Source organism: Typopeltis vanoorti, chromosome 22 (genome assembly GCF_054136105.1).
Source record: "Typopeltis vanoorti isolate ZY-2024b chromosome 22, IOZ_Tvanoo_1.0, whole genome shotgun sequence".
NCBI lineage: Eukaryota > Metazoa > Arthropoda > Arachnida > Uropygi > Thelyphonidae > Typopeltis > Typopeltis vanoorti.
The window spans coordinates 87,127,212-87,139,063 of NC_143570.1; positions in this window are offsets into that span (position 1 = coordinate 87,127,212).

The following is an 11,852-nucleotide window of genomic DNA, read 5'->3' on the forward strand; positions in this document are numbered from 1 at the left end:
CACACACAAAAAAAAAATTAAATTATCCAATTCAATATAGTTATTTATTAAATACAATAATTATCCATTTTTTTTTATTATTAAATAGAATGATTTGATTGCTTTCCTGGTGATTTTATGACAAACAATTTTATCTTTTGACCTTCTGAGACATTTCTACATGTATTAACTCATCTGTATATGTATATCTCAGTGGGTTGATTACTGTGGTAGAAATGACAAGGAAAAAATCACTCTCAGCTTATACATTCTTGAATCCCAACATTATTAAGTGTCAGATCCAGGAAGCAAATGCACCACTGTACTCCTCTTGCAGTAAGCTTACTTTAAGCTGTCATATACATATATGTGCACACTTGTTTCCCAAATATACAATAGGAAAACTTCTAAAAAAAAAAAGTGTTTGGCCATAGTGAAGACCACCTGTATTAAAGATGCACTCAAACATCTGCAGAATATTATTTTGTTGCTGAAAGGCATGCTTATCTGCATTATTTCAGTGTAGTAAATAAATATTATCCTTTTTTTAATTTTATAATGATTTCTTCCTCAAAAAATAGCTTAATTTGTTTGCTTGATATTTAAGTTCAGTTTTTTTTTAACTGAAGATTAGTCCACGTCAATACTTTTTTTAAATTATTTTAATAAGGTAACATTGAATTTGATTTCTAAAAATATCTTATGTGGAGTGTTCAAATTACAGGTATGGCAATATCTGTAATTTGAACATACAGTGGTATCTCGCTAATCTGAACTACGGATTGAAAGAAAAAAAAAATTTATTTATGACGTATTATTATTTTGTGTACTATTTTTTTAATAATTATTATTATTGCAGTACAGTATAACTATGGTGATACACAAAAAGAGGAAATTCAAAATGTGCATAATTTGGTTAAAAATATAAATTCAGATATTATGGAATGGATTAAAGGTAGAAATGAAATCAGATGCTGAAATTATAAATATCACGCTACAGAATGAATTAGATGACGATAAAGAACTTGAAGGAAAAAAAACTAAAACGTGAAGGGCAACTGACAGTTTTAATATGTGTATAGAATGGGCTAAGCAGAATGATACGCCATTCCACAAAATTTTATTGCTAATGCAGCTCCGAGAAGAAGCATTCGAAAAAGTTTAGCTTCCAAGAAGCCAAAAAAAATCAGTGACTTTTTTACAAAGAAATCAAAAAATTTTTTTTGTGTTGTGTATCAGAAAGTGATATTTTTACGCAAATTAATTTATGTACTGAACTATGCAATTTTATTAAATCAGAATCCTCAACAATACAGATACATGCAAACTAAATGTTTTACTAAAATAAACTTGTGTGCTGTATTATTTTTTACATTACAGTACAGTAGCTTTTTTTTCTATCAGTTACTTCATTTATTTACAGAATTAAATTGATGTACCATTAGAATCTGATTATTTTTGTCTTAAACGCTAGTTATTGTTGTCTTTTGGGGGAAAACTCGTTAATCCGAACGAGCACGGTTTTTATTAGTTTGGATTAGCGAGATACCACTGTATTTGAATTTAACTAATGTGTAAATAGCACATTAGTTAAATTGCAAATAATGGGTAGTAACAATCAACGAAATTCAAATTTGTTGTGGATATTTAAACACATACAAAAATTGGATTTGCACTTAGATTTCCCCTTCCCCACTAAAAAAAAACCTAAATCATTTTTGGAGCATTCAGTAAGCAAATTCATTCAGTTCTCACATTGTTTATAATAATAATAAAAAAAAAAACTGGAAGACTATTATTGCAGTGGAACTTATAACCATGTCTGATAACCCCCTTGTTTTCTCATGTACTGCTATGTGTTGATGATGATAGTGAAGAAATCTTTCAATTTCCTGATATGTAACTTCAAGGGGGTATACGGTCTACTGTTGACAGTGCTATATTATTTACATTATTATTAATTGCCTATCAAATTTTTTTTTCTGAGTCAGTCTGCTACATGTCAGCACTCCAATATTGTCATATCTAACATTTTTTGTTTCTAAGGCACTTTTGATTGAATCAATCAACCTAGACCTGGGTTTTTTCCTGCCATCAGACAAATTAAATGGCAAATATTAAATATAATTGATAACCTTTTCTCACCCATTCTGTTTAAGTGATGATACCACCTTAGATTAGCCCTATTCACACATTCTTGAATGCTAACAATGCAAGTTTCTTTCTGCTGTCTTCATTTTTAATATTCTGTCATTGATGCCATCTATTCAAACCCTTTATTTTTTTCAGAACTAACTTTTGTAATCTTGGGCTATTTCTAACCCAACTCTCACATCTGTAACTTATAACTGGTTTTGAAAAATATCTTGTATAATACTAGTTTATGAATAAGAGAAATTAGACAATAGAATAAGCAAAGTTGGTATGGTGGAGAGCCAGTTAAATAAATTTAGTGTTTTGGCTATTTCTATATTTAATTTGCCATCTTCGCTTAAAAAAGTAAATATCTGAAATATATTACTTGTTTTATAGGTTCTTAATTGAAAATGCAGCTGAAGAACTCATCTTTTTATTGCTGACTTTCATGCCAAATTTGTTGTAGTTATTCAATTTACTTAAAAATCCTGGAGACTTGCACTGGATGTATTTAGGCAGACATCATCATGCACATAAAGCAAAGAGCTAAGTTTGATATCTCTGATATTCTAATATAATTCCACTTTCTTTCAAAATGTGATCCATATAGATGATGAATAAGAGTGGAAATTTCATATTATTGTTGCATTTTGAAAAGTTTTTACAGATATACAGATCCTTGTCATATTCACATGATTTCTCAACTATTTTTCATAAAGTGAACATCTGATCTTGACAACTTCTATTTGGCCTGAATTAGTTCCCATTTATAAAAAAAGGGGAACAACGAGAGCTCTACTTCAACCTTCTGAATTATGTAGTGTAGCCACTGCAAAACTTCCATATTCAATTATTTCTGGTCAGATATCATCTACTCCAGCTACCTTTTCTCATTTCTTTGGCTTTTTCTACCTGAAGTATTGATGTGTACTCCTGTTTTGCCTTCTCCTTGAAAATTTTTTATTACTCTTCTGTCATTGCTTATTTCATTTAAGTCTTTCAAATTAATTACTCCAAATACCTAAGATATCCTTATCTTCAGTTGTCACATCGCCATTATCATCTTTGATTGCTTTTACATTACTCCTTTTTCCATATTCTTCCCACAACTTTTGTTTAGCCAATTGAACACATCAGTTGACTTATTTGCTAGGAACTTTTGGTATGCTTTCTTTTCAAGCATTGCTTCTTTAACTCAAGTGTTCCAATGCAGTGTTCTTATTTTTCTATCCTTGCAGAGTACTTCACCACATTCTTCCCTAGCTGAATCAGTCAGAGTTTGCCACTGACACTCCAATGTTTGGTTTCTGTTTTTGAACTGTTTCATTTTTTCTTCAATAATGTTTGTATAGCTGAGTCTACAGTTTACCTGTAAAAGTTTCTCAAATTTTAAAAAAAGAATTGAACTTTCTTACATACTATTCATTTTTATCCTATTTTAAATTAAGTGATGGTCATTTCTTCATCATCTACTCTATATAATTCCTTTCATAATTTTATCATGTCTCTTCATAGGGCAACACACCATAGACTGATCTTGGAAGTTTTTTCCCACTTGGATAAAGGATTAAACTAGATATATAATTTATAGTCTAACCAAGTGTAAGCAAACAAAGTTGACACCTGAAGTATCTTCAGGACTGGGGCAACTCGTCGCAAAGGTGGACTAAGTTTGCATCACTATCCTTAGTATCCCATAATGCAAAACACATCTCCTTGCAGACATGACCAGAGTAATTTAATAATAATTTATTAAATTATGGCACTGGTCTACACAACTTTTTGGCAACTGGCATATGGAAATATGAGTTCTGCATTGCTTCAACCTTGGTATCACATCTGGGTCTGGCTCCCACTGAAGAGACCTCAATAAAGGTCAAAACCGGTCTGGGTAGTGACCCTTCCCATAATGCTAAGGAAAGTGATGAGAACTTAGTCCACCTTTGCCACGAGTTGCTCCATTCCTGAAAATACTTCAGGCACAAACTTTGTTTGCTTACACTTGGATAAAGGATTAAACTAAATATGTAACTGGTCACTTGTTCCAAATACTTTCCGTTATCACTTCCAAGAACCCAGGCAACTAAATATGTGCATAGTCCACATGTATCAAACCAAAGCATTATAGAGAGGAATAATTACCTACTTGCAACTTCAATTGATCCTTTCAGCTGTTTTGTCCTCTGAACTTCAAACCCCTCATGCTTTTCAGTTTCTTGTAGTGTTCCATTGACATAATGCATAACTTGTCATTAAAATGACAAATATTATCCTTTTTTTCCCACTCTGTCAGACATCACTTTATTTATTTTGTATGATGATACATGAGCCTTTTTTACGGGGAGATACGGCACCATCTCAATCCCCCAGTGTGATGCCATCCAGCAGACAAATGGCTGTTCACCCCTCCCCCCTTTAATCATGTTGAAAGTTTTTCACTTGGTTATACAATAAATTATATCCTTTGTTTACTTTCACTTGTATGAAACCAAGTTTTCATAGTAATTCTATGCATTATGGAAAGGGCCACTATCCAGACCAGTTTTGACCTTTATTGAGGTGAAAAAGTAAAGAGATGTTTATTATAGGCCTAGAGTAGTCACCATAGGAGTGCAAGAGAGTGTAATAGTATGAGAGACAGAAAAAGGCCTCAGTTCTTTTATATCATCATATAGCCAATGGTATCAGTTTTCCTTTTTCACCAGTCTCGGGCAGATGAACAACTATGCAACCAATTGAAACTAAATCTCAAAGATGACTGATACCTGGGTGGTTAGCTTGACCTTCTCTGCCTGGGATTGCTCTCCAGTCATCCCTGAAATTGAACTAAGAGAATGGAACCATTTAAAAAACTTCTCATAGTAAAAATAGAATTTTATCTCCCCTGGTCAATATTGCATAATGTGGGTAGTCTACATCCATAAGTTTGGGAAGTACTGGTGTAAAGGACCCCTTTGGAAAAATTGAAATATTTCACGGCCCCCATCACAAAAAAAAATCGTGATACAGACGTATTTATATTCAAGATTTTGCATTTGTAAGCTTTTTTTTTTGTGCTGCTTATGAATACCTTTGAAATGAAACATATATGAATAAGCATATATTCATTAATCAGAGAAATATGCAGGAAGCAGAATTTGTGAACCAACACCAATATGTCATTTTTTCCATTAAAATATAAAAATTAAATACGTTTCTTTTAAGATAAAAAAAAAAAAAAAATCCACTTAGTCTACATTTTAAATTTGTTTTCATTATTTGATGGTCCACAGTTTGGGAAGCGCTGGTCTACACAACCTAGCCAAAATTTTTATCTCTCTTAGAATGCTTTAATAAATTTAGTTTAATCCTTTATCCAAGTGTAAGCAAACAAAGTTTGCACCTGAAAATATCTTCAGGACTGAGGTAAGGTGGTGGACCAAGCTCTCATCACTCCTTGTCTCAGTATCTCCTTGCGGACATGTATACTGCTATGCATTAAGGGAAGGGCCACTACCCACTCTTGGAATGCTTCTTTCTAAATACAAAAATTGTCTGAATGAATAATATTGTATTGTGGAATTTTTAAAGCATTTGGATGTCATATTGCTGGTTTTCATTTCCATGTTTCTTTCTAACCTTCCATAAATAGTATTTTAATTATTAAAATTTCTTTTTCCAATGCTGACAGGTACAGCAAAAAAAAAGGACTTGTTCTGTTATAGCGGAATGCCTAACACATTACATAATCTGTTCCAAATGTGCAGGACAGCTGTAGAATGCATGTTCTACTGTTTACAATCACTTACAGATTGAATCTCTGATGTTAAAGTACTTCCATTTGATAATATTGGCTGGAAGGTGACCATATGCAATTCTCCAGCAAGATCCCTCCTGTTAGGGTATCATTGAAACTTCAGTAAGTTATGAAACAGAGTGTTGTCAGTACTTAACTATTGAAGTTTGTGGCAAAAGAGGTTAAAGATTTCTTTATACCATTTTACTTTTTTGTAATGGAAATAATGTTATAGTATGCAGGAACAGTCTCAACTTTTGGACCTTTTATAATCATTTATTCCAAACAGGGGAAGATGAAAACCCAGGTAGTACTGGAGGAGGTCTGCAAAATTTTAAGACTGGAAGCCAAAAGCCTCCCTTCTTTTTTTGATCTATCTACATGTTCATTGGGCACCCACAGATGCTGTATAATCATTCTGATGCTCGGTGATGTGCCACACCAGGCCTTGCAGTTCTGTTGTTGGCTTTTCTGGAAGCCTCAACTCTTTGAAGATCAGTCACACACCATCCATCTCATTGATGTGGTCTACCCCTTCCTCTTTTTCCAGGAACCTTACCTTGTATTACTGTTCTGAGAAATCGCCCTTCCATTCTTTCAATGTGTCCAAAATATTTTAACTTTCTTCTCTCAGCATCCTTAAGGAGCCTTAAAGTTCTACTGATCTTTTCTAACACCCATTCATTTGTATGCCTTTCAGTATATAATATCCTTAACAGCTTTCTGTAACACCACATCTCAAAAGCAGATATCCATTTCTTATCTGATTTCTTTAGGTTCCAAGTCTCATATCCATAAGTCGCTGTTGGAAAAACAACTGCATCCAAAATCCTCAACTTTCTTCCCATGGAGATAGATCCATCCTTCCAGATTTTAGACAAGTCTCTGACTGTTGTTTCAGCCATTCTTTTTATTATTATTTTGGGCGACTCCAGGAGTCCTTAGACTCATCGAGGTAGGCCCTAAACATCATGTCCACACAACTATGCGATTACGTTCTCACAGTATCTATCATACCTTGTCTTGAACTTGTTCACCATCATAGCACCCACAACAGACTCTGGCAGCTTATTCCACTCATTTACCACTCTAAAAGTAAAGAGCCCAGCTTCCATAGGTGTCCCCTAGTTCTCCCACCACCAGTCCTGATCTCAAAAATATCCTCTGAATTAATCCTATAGAATCCCTTTAGCAATTTGAGTGTCTCAATCATATCTCCCCTCCTCTGCCTATCAACTAGTTTCTGCAACCCACAAATCCTCAACCTGTTATCATCTTAGTCACTCGCCTCTGGATCCTCTCCACCTCCTCCCCATCAAGAAGGAACCGAGGTGACCAAATCTGGGCACAGTAATCGAGATGAGGTCTTATCAAGGCTCGGTACAGAGGTACAATAACTTGCTTGTCTCTACTCGTCAAGGTATTTTTCAACAACCAAGTGAGTTGATGAGCTGATTTAGCTACTTTTGCAGTGTGCCCCCTAAACTTCATCTCCTTATCCACCAACACTCCCAAGTCCCTGGCCTCATCAATCTCTTGGAGTACAGTTCCACCAATGTGGTATACTGCTGCTAATCTTTTCACCCCAAAATGCATAACCTTACATTTTGTCACATTAAATTGACATCCATTCTCATTAGCCCAGAACTCCAATCTATCTAAGTCATCCTGCAAGACTTTGACATCTTCTGCATTCACTATTGCCCTACCCAACTTTGCATCATCAGCGAACAAATGAATTGTTCCGCTTAGATCCTTCCCTATATCGTTAGTGAACAGATTAAACAGCAGTGGTCCAAGAACAGAACCCTGCGGCACACCACTAGCCACAGGCCGTCTTTTGGACTCTACTCCTGAATAAACTACTCTTTGATATCTCACCAACCCTATATCCATTCCCATATGTTGTAGTTTACGGATTAGTATTCCATGTGGTATCCTGTCAAACGCCTTTGCCAGGTCCAGCAGTATCACTGTAAACCCATTTCCCTTATCCAGTTCAGCCATCACCTTGTTATAAAACTTGAGCAAGTTACTGAAGCATGATCTACCCTTCACAAAGCCATGCTGTCCCCTGTACAGTATCTCGTTTTCATCAATCCATTCCTGTATTTTTTCCTTGACTACTTTCTCTAAGACCTTGACAACGACTCCTGATATGCTGATCGGTCGGTAATTTGCAACCGTAGTCTTGGATCCTCCTTTATGCAGTGAAACTATTTTCCCCTCTTTCCACACCTTCGGGACTAAGCCAGACCTGAGACTCAGATTAAACAACATGGTCAAGGGCACTGATAATTCTTTAGCCGCTTCACGCAAGACCCATGCTGGTATACCATCCAATCCCACAGATGTGTTCACATTAAGGTTCTGTAATAGACTAGTCACCTCCACTTCATTCATCATTATTCCCGTATAAACTAATGGTTCCTTCACTTTTTCAATGTCACCACCTGGATGATATGCTTTTGCAAAGTGCGCGCTCAGTAACTCCACTATAGCGACTGATTCAGTGACCTCCTTAAAATCATTTTGCCGTGTACAGTTTTTTTCTTGCTTGCAGCATATTGAAAGAACTGTTTTGGATTCTCTTTTGCTTGCAAAGCTAGTTTCCTTTCATAATCCGCTTTTGCTTTTTTTACCACACTCGTTACCTTTCTGGCCTGCAGGTCACCCCTTTCTTTATATTCCCTCCACAGTTGTTTCTTTTTTTGCAGCTCAAGCTTAATGGTGTTATTCATCCATTTAACCCCTACTTGTTTTACTATTCGGACCCTAGGTATACAATCAGCCATTACCTCCTGTAAATGATCCTTGACCACTTCCCATGCTCTATCGACGTCCAGCCCTTGTAGTTGTACATGCCATGGCACTGATCCAAGCAATCTCCTAAGCTTGCCAGTACGGTAATTCCACATATACCCTGTCTTAATCGAAAATTCCACACCTTTAGCCACCTCCCAGGTCAAGACCTTACGATCACTCTCACCAATAGGTGGCAACATGGTCATATTCATTAGTCAAATTCTCAGATGCTATTACCAGGTCAAGCACTCTCACACCCCTAGTATTTTCAATTACATGCTGTCTCAGATAGTTATCCCTTAATAATTGAATAAAATCCTTTTCCTTCCTCACATGTGTCCTCTCCTCCTTCCAATCAATGTTACCATAGAATAAAATCCTTTTCCTTCCTCACGTGTCCTCTCCTCCTTCCAATCAATGTTACCATTCTTAACCTTCTTCTGAACAGCAATTCCTCACATTGAGTACCTGGGATCCATTATTAAACTTGCTGTCTTTCTCCATTAATGTACACTTGTTTCACAAGTGCTTCCCTGTTTGTATTTCTTTTGAGAACCATAATCTTTGTCTTGCTAGGATTGAGTTGAAGTCCTCTGTTATTATTGACCTTGTTAAGAATTATTTCTTCCATTTCATTACAAAGGAGTGCTGTATCATCAGCATACCTCAGATTACTGATCACTCTACCTCTTATCCAATGCTTCGTAAATGATGTCCTCCGCATATATACTAAACAAGTGAGGAGAAAGTAAACATCCTTGCCTAACTCCTTTTCCAACTTGAAGCTAATCAGTCAATACAACACCTGTTCTTACTGTGGCTTCTTGCTCCCTGTATAAGTTGGCTATCAACTTGATAGTGCGTTGAGGAAAACCCATTCTTTTCATTACTTCCCACAATTTCACATGCTCAACACAGATGATTCTAAAGCTTTTGACTAAGAAACACATTATTACCGGAAGGAGTCTGAATTCTTTATATTTTTCTATGATCTGTCTAAGGCAAAGGATCTGATCTCTGGTGCCCTTACCTTTCCTAAAACCTCCTTGTTCCTTGGGCATCTCTGTCTCAATCCTATTTAGCATGAACTTTAATATCTCGTGCAAGCAAAATTTTATTGAACTTATAGTTCTTGCATGCTTTCATATCACCTTTCCTATGTAGTGGTATGAAAACCAACTTCTTCCATTTTCTTATGATCAATCTATGAAACACTCTTATCCCTCCATTCCCTGTGGCCATAATTAATTCTGCTGGGATTTCATCTGCAACTGGGGTCTTATTGCTGTTAATAGTTAATAGTGCAGATGTGGTAGCTCTGCAAGAGGATTTGAATAAGCTAGATAGATGGGCAAATGAATGGGGGTGTCAGTTTAATACAGCAAAATGTAAGGTCTTGAGGTTTGGGAAACATCGATGGGAGGAGTTGTAGGGGAGCCAAGAGATCTGGGGTTGATGATTGATAGAAACCTGAAGTTTAGGGGACATATTGCAAAGGTGGGAAGTAACAGAGATAAGAGGGTTATCATTCCATTGTATAAATCTCTGATCAGACCACACTTGGACTATTGTTCTCAGATTTGGTCCCCAGGATTTGAAGGGGATAAATTAACTGTGGAAAGGATACAAAGATGGTTTCAGGACTGTACAAGGATAGTTATGGGGATCAGCTAAGGGAATGTGGATAGAAGAAGGAAGGTGATATGATTGAGACTTTTAAACTGTTGAGAGGTGGTTACAGGGTTGACACTGGGGAGTTCTTTCACTTGGTTGAACAGCGGGAAGGAGTGATGACAAAAGGCCATCCCTGGAAGTTACGAAAGGAAACTGTGAGCAAGAGGGTGAGGAGTGGTTTCTTTGCGTGGAGGGTGGTTGAACTGTGGAATGCATTGCCTGATGGAGTGGTGAGAGCGAGAATGGTCAATGAGTTTAAGAGTGGTATGATAGACTTTGTGTTTCTTAGGGAGGAATTCCCACGATGAGTCTTTTGACTCCATGGAGGCCTGAATAATAATTATAAAATGCCATCAGTGGGAGCGAGACCCAGAAGAGATACCATGGTTGAAGTAGTGCAGAAGTCATATTTCCCATATACAAATAGTCAAAAGGTGTGACACCTTTTGACTATTTGTATATGGGAAATGTGTGGTATCCTGACAAATGTTTTTGACATGCACTTTTGTGAAGTCCAGCAGTTTCACAATATAGCCATTTCCTTTATCACTGTGTTAAATGTGCATAATTGTTATATAACAACGCTATGCTTCCACCCATTCTTGAATTCTGTCCTTCACTTTTACTGAGCATAATGGAACTATTTTGTCACCTTTCCAGTCCCTTAGAGCTGAGACTTATTGTATATGAAATCATATATAAGTTTTAAAGAATATCGCTGAAACCAGGGGTCTTCTTATACTCTGGGTATAAAATTTGAATTCGGTGATAAAAAAACATCTAGTTCCTGCAGTAATGTACTACTGTGTTCTGAGCGTTTGACATGTTCATATGTTTTGTATTTGATAAGACATGCATTAATTCCCCTCCCCCATTTAAATTCTAATGAAACCTTACTTATCACATGAATTACAATATATCTAAGTGAAGGCTGTTTCATATGGGATGACATTATTCATATAAAATTTGAATTCGGTGATAAAAAAACATCTAGTTCCTGCAGTAATGTACTACTGTGTTCTGAGCGTTTGACATGTTCATATGTTTTGTATTTGATAAGACATGCATTAATTCCCCTCCCCCATTTAAATTCTAATGAAACCTTACTTATCACATGAATTACAATATATCTAAGTGAAGGCTGTTTCATATGGGATGACATTATTCATAAATTACAGTAAAGAAAATACCTGATGTGAGAACATTATTAAGTAATGTAGGCATAGCAACGTGTAAGAAGTTGTCAGTGGAAAAGAGGATACAATTACCTAGACTTGTATGGTAGGAAATAAACGTTTTGAACAAAGATTTGGGCATGGGATCTTGCACCTGCATGTACGGTAATTTAAACAAAGTATTATAAAGGAAATATAAGGAGGAACATGATCAGCAAGTTAGTTACTGAGCAATCACTTTGACATATCTCCACCTAAATGATACTGCAAAATATTAATACTGCTTTGGGATTAAATGCTCAATCTTG